Raw genomic sequence first — 6,186 nt, 5'->3', positions numbered from 1 at the left:
AAGTACTTACAGGAAGGAACTGCAAATGCTGGTTTATGCTGAAAAAATGCTGGAGTAACTCACTGGGTCAGGCAGCATCTCTGGAGGAGACAAACGTTTTGGGTTGAGACTGAACAAGAGTCTCGACCCAACTCGTCATATATTCCTTTTCTCCATTAAATAAGTACAGTATCTATCGAATTGCTCAAAAATTTGGACTTCAATTCAAAGCATAATTTGTTAATTACACTCACAAACTAAGACTGATGTCTCAACACTGTTTATTCTTCCAGTTTCCTTCACACTTCCTCTGCAGCTGTAACACTGTAACAGTGTGACACTATTTTGCACACTTTTTAATTTGCTGTATTTGCACTACCTGTTGGACTGTGTATGACTTCATTGGACTCGCATATGATATGATTTGACTGTATAGCGCATCATCAAAGTCAATGCATGTGACAATAAAACGCAAGTACCAATACCAAACCTGGCAAACGATATGTGTAGGAAGGAACTGCTGATTACCATGGGCATTCAGAACATAGAATACAGTGCACCAGTGATGATGTGATACAAGTTCTAAATAATATACCTGCACCTCACTCTATACTTCTTTTATCAATCCATCAATAAGCTAAGTGGATGCCATTGATCTAACCTCGCAGATGCCAAAGACTTACCACATGTATGCAGCTAACCCATCCCAGTAATGTCTCATCTCTCAATACATGCAGTCTTCTCCAGCCCGAGAAATCTCAGACATGTCTACCCATGTTTTTTTGAGGAGGTGACAAGTAAAATGGATGAAGGGGAGCCAGTGGATGTAGTGTATCTAGACTTTCAGAAAGCCTTTGACAAGGTCCCGCACGGCAGATTGGCGACTAAAATTAGAGCACATGGTATTGGGGGTAGGGTGTTAACATGGATAGAAAATTGGTTGGCAGACAGGAAGCAAAGAGTAGGACTAAACGGGTCCTTTTCAGAATGGCAGGCAGTGGCGAGTGGAGTGCCGCAAGGCTCGGTGTTGGGGCCACATCTGTTTACCATATATATTAATGATTTGGAAGAGGGAATTAGAAGCAACACAAGCAAGTTTGTGGATGACACAAAGCTGGGTGGCAGTGTAAACTGTGAAGAGGATGTTAGGAGGTTGCAGGGTGACCTGGACAGGTTGAGTGAGTGGGCAGATGCATGGCAGATGCGGTATAATATAGATAAATGTGAGGTTATCCACTTTGGCGGCAGAAACAAGGAGGCAGATTATTATCTCAATGGAGTTAGGTTAGGTAAGGGGGAGGTCCAGTGAGACCTGGGTGTCCTTGTACACAAGTCACTGAAAGTTGGCAGTGAAAAAAGCTAATGGAATGTTGGCCTTCATAACAAGAGGATTTCAGTATAGGAGTAAAGAGGTTCTTCTGCACTTGTATAGGGCCTTGGTAAGACCACATCTGGAGTATTGTATACAGTTTTAGTCTCCTAATTTGAGGAAGGACATCCTTGTAATTGAGGCAGTGCAGCATAGGTTCACGAGATTGATCCCTGGGATGGCGGGACTGACATATGAGGAAAGATTGAAAAGACTAGGCTTGTATTCACTGGAGTTTAGAAGGATGAGAGGGGATCTTATAGAAACATATAAAATTATAAAAGGACTGGACAAGCTAGATGCTGGAAAAATGTTCCCTATGTTGGGTGAGTTCAGAACCAGGGGCCACAGTCTTAGAATAAAGGGGAGGCCATTTAAAACTGAGGTGAGACAAAACTTTTTCACCCAGAGAGTTGTAAATTTGTGGAATTCTCTGCCACAGAGGGCAGTGGAAGCCAAATCACTGGATGGATTTAAGAGAGAGTTAGATAGAGTTCAAGGTGCTAGTGGAATCAAGGGATATGGGGAGAAGGCAGGCACGGGGTATTGATTGGGGACGATCAGCCATGATCACAATGAATGGCGGTGCTGGCTCGAAGGGCCGAATGGCCTCCTCCTGCACCTATTTTCTATGTTTCTATGTTCATCCAATCCAGCCTATTGCGCATCCCTAAATGTAATCACTAAATTACGGTCGGCAGTGCCTTCAGCTGCCAAGGCCCCAAGCTCAAGTATTCCCCTTTGCAATGTTTCTTACCCCTCCCTCGCTTTCCTTCTCCACAAGACTAAAAACATTGGGACAGCTGCCTAATATCTCCGGCTGTGGCTTGGATTTGTTTTTTTCTTTTCGGTTTCAATACACTTCCTTAAACTGGGCTAAATGCAGGCAGGTGGGACCAGTGTAGATGGGATATGTTGGTCAGAGTGGGCAAGTTCAGCCGAAGGGCCTGTTTGCACACTGTATGACTCTATGACTATGTCATGGGGGTTTGGTGTTACATAAAATATGGAATCTGTTGTTTTGTTGTTGTTGTCTTTCATTTTTAGCAAGGACTTTTGGCGGCATGGTGGCGCAGTGGTAGAGTTGCTGCCTTGCAGCTTCCAGGTTCGATCCTGACTATGGGTACTGTCTGTATGGAGTTTGTACGTTCTCCCAGTGACCTGCGTGGGTTTTCTCCGAGATATTCAGTTTCCTCTCACACTCCAACGACATGCAGGTTTGTAGGTTAATTGGCTTGGTATAAATGTAAATTGTCCCTAGTGTGTGTAGGATGGTGTTAATGTGTGGGGATCGCCGTCGTGGGCGGACCCGGTGGGCAGAAGGGCCCATTTCCGCGCTGTATCTCTAAACTAAACTACACTAAACTAAAGACCAGCAGATTTCAGCGTATCTGCTGATCAAACAAGTGTTCCAGGAATTTACAAACTATTTTGGTGAGTCCATAGGACCCAAAGACATAGGAGCAGAAGTGGGCCATTCGGCCCATCAGGTCTATTCTGCCATTCAATCATGGCTGATCTATTTATCCCTCTCAATCCCATTCTCCTGCTTTCTCCATGTGACATTTGACGTCCTCCTAATTAAGAACCTATAAATCTCTGCCTTTAAAATACCCAAAGTCTGGGCCTCCACAGCTGTCTGTGGCAGTGAATTTGACGGAAATGTTCTGCATCAAGTATCCATCCCTTGCCTCATTTTAACCAAAATTAAATTTGAATCACTGGGCCTCAGGGAATGCAGACACATTGCGATCTTCCTTAGTAATGTTTGTGTAATTCCCTTCTTCAATTAAAAGCAGAACTTTGATTTCTAACAATAAGGTTGCAGGGAGTTGGAAGGACTGTTTACTTGTGATTTAGATCAAATAAGCAAAGTTGGCATTGGTAATCGTCCGTTGCTGGTTGCCTACAGGAAAGCCATTATCCAAGGCCAATACAAGAAATAAAGGACAAATATTAATTTTCCAAAATTGTATTGTGATATTTTATTTTAATGTTAAGAGGATGGCCACAGGAGACACTGCAGACAATGACTGATGCATACAGGAATTGTTCACACACCTGACTGAATAAAGTGAATCCTATTAAGGTAATTTATGTCAGGCTTGTCTCAGTGTATTGTGTCAAGGTTTTCAGATGTAATTGCTTACATTTACACTGGCATGGCAGTGTCCCTTACTGCAAGATAATTCCTTCCCATCATTTCACCCAAATGGTTTGTTGTGAATGTTGCAAAGCTCACAAGCCCACAAATTAACACCCGTCTCTCTCTCTCTCTCTCTCTCTCTGCCCATTGTACATTCCAGGCTGAGTGCAAGCAAGCCTGCTTGGCTTCAGTACAGCTCCTGGTGCCAACTCAAACTGGTTGCAAATGATCTTGCTCCTCGGTTGAGGAATAGCATAAAAAATGCAATTAGTGACATCTGCCAGGAGGCAATCGTAAAATATTAAACCTCTTTCTGACACCAGACATGCTGCCTTACCCGCAGAATATTTCTAGCTTTTTCTGATATTTCTATTTCAGATTTCCAGTATCTGTCTGTTCTTTGTAGAGACTTCGAGACCCTTCTTCAGACTGCTTTTTGACCTTTTTTGTTTTTGGGTCTGAAGAAGGGTCCCAACCCAAAACATCACTTATCCTCTTCCCCCAGAGATGCTGGCTAACCCGCTGAGTTACTCCAGCACTTTGTGTCTATCTTTGGCCTAAACCAGCATCTGCAGTTCTTTTTTTCTACATTTCTGCTTTTGGCTTGGTGCTCATCTGTGAGGTCTTGGTCAAAGGGGAGATATGAGGAGGTGTTGAGAGCTCATGCCCAGCCTCAACACACCAGACTGAAGAAGGATCTCGACCCGAAATGTCACGTATCCATGTTCTCCAGAAATGCTGCCTGACTTGTTGAGTTACTCCAGCACTTTGTGGCCTTTTCCATCCTTTGCTTTTTTAATATGGGTGCCATCTTTACTCTCACCATCAGCAGATTCAATGAATTTTAGCACAAGAGCGCAATAATCATTTTTTATTAGGGTGCCAGTTACTCAGGGATGAGGTTGAATTATCAGCCAGTCAGTCAGGCAGTGAATGATTCAGTCAGTCAGACATTCCATGATGGAGTTGAGTTAACATCCAAGCTGTCCATTTCATCTCCTCCCTGTGATAGCGAGTTCCGTGTTTGAAGCATCCTCTGTCTAGAATAGATAAAGAATTTCCTTTGAAATTCCCTGTTGGATTTGTCAGTGCTTATCTTATATTTATGGGTATTACCTTTTATCTCAACACAAAGATTTTGTGTACAAAGTGATGAGAGGAATAGATCGGCTTAGATCGGGAACAGAGTCTCTTCCCCAGAGTTGGGGAATTGAGAACCAGGGGACATAGGTTTAAGGTGAGGGGGGACAGATTTAATAGGAACCTGAGGGGTAACTTTTGAACACGAAAGGTGGTGGGTGTATTGACCAAGCCGCCAGAGAAGGTAGTTGAGGCAGGAACTATCATAACATTTAAGAGACATTTAGACAGGTGCGTGGATATGCTATGTCTAGAGGGATATAGACCAAAATAGGCAGGTAGATGGGACATGTTGGTCGGTGTGGATACTGTACGTTGGGCGAAGGTCCTGTTTCCACACTGTAGGAGTAACATCGATTCATCTCTATTATACTTTTCCATAATCTGAAAGACCTCTATCGAGTTTCCTTCAGTCTTCTCATTTATAGTAAACAGCCTTGCCTCGCTCGGTCATACCTTCAGCATTGATATGGATCATTCATTCAGTCACAGATGCATTACATTAGATCAGTTAGTCACATTATGGCAGAACTACACATCAGGGGTTTAGTTAATCAATCACACAGAGTTTCAGCGAGCCATGCTAAGACTAACTGTATCAAACTGTATCAGTACCAGATTGACATACAGCAATCGTTTCGCCCAAATGTGCATTGCATAGAAGCAAAAGCTAACACCGAGACAAAACAGACATGGATCATTATTGCTTTCTTTGTGTTTTACAGCATGGGTATGGAACCTTAAAACTTCTCAGACGTAGATTACACTTTAATCTAAAATTATAGGCTCAGTAAACCATATGGGGTTTCACCATCATAAATAGTACTGAGATTGTCTCCAATACTCTATTGTGTATGAAATCATGTTTGGATAGGAAGCAATTAGAAATAAACTTTTAGTTTCATTAATGTCCAACTGTGTAATTAACAATTATCCCTCAGACTTGCTCTGCCGTTTAATAAGATAATACCAGATCTGATTGTTGATCATAACTCCCATTCTTGACTTTCATACAGAATTTAAGTCTATCCTTCTTAGCCTCAAATAAACTTATTGCGCCAGCATGCATAGCCCTCCAGAGGAGAGGATTTCAAAGATTTGGAAGGGTCTGTGCGAAGAGGCTGGGAGAAGAAACCTTTCCTCGTGCCAGTCTTAAGTGTGTGCATACTGCTGAGCCTGTGCTCCCGTGGTCTAGCTTCCCCCACTGGATCCTCACAGTGTCTGCTCTGTCCAACACCCTCAAAATCAGAATATAGGTTCGCTCTAACTCAAACATTCCTCGAAAGACCATTCTCACCCCAGTAATCAATCTGGCAAACTTTCCGTGACTTGTGTCCAATGGAAATACATCATTTCTTAAACAAGATTCAAGATTCAAGATGGGTTTATTGTCACATGTACCATAATATACGGTGAACATCGAGTTACCATACGGCCACACCAAGTGAAAAGCAGTAAAACACACAACCACATAGAATAAAATTTAACATAAACATCCACCACAGCGGCTCCCCACATTACTCACTGTGATGGAAAGCAATAAAGTCCAATC

The sequence above is a fragment of the Rhinoraja longicauda genome, chromosome 15 (genome assembly GCF_053455715.1).
Source record: "Rhinoraja longicauda isolate Sanriku21f chromosome 15, sRhiLon1.1, whole genome shotgun sequence".
Taxonomy (NCBI): Eukaryota; Metazoa; Chordata; class Chondrichthyes; order Rajiformes; family Arhynchobatidae; genus Rhinoraja; species Rhinoraja longicauda.
Note: the sequence above shows the minus strand (reverse complement) of the source record.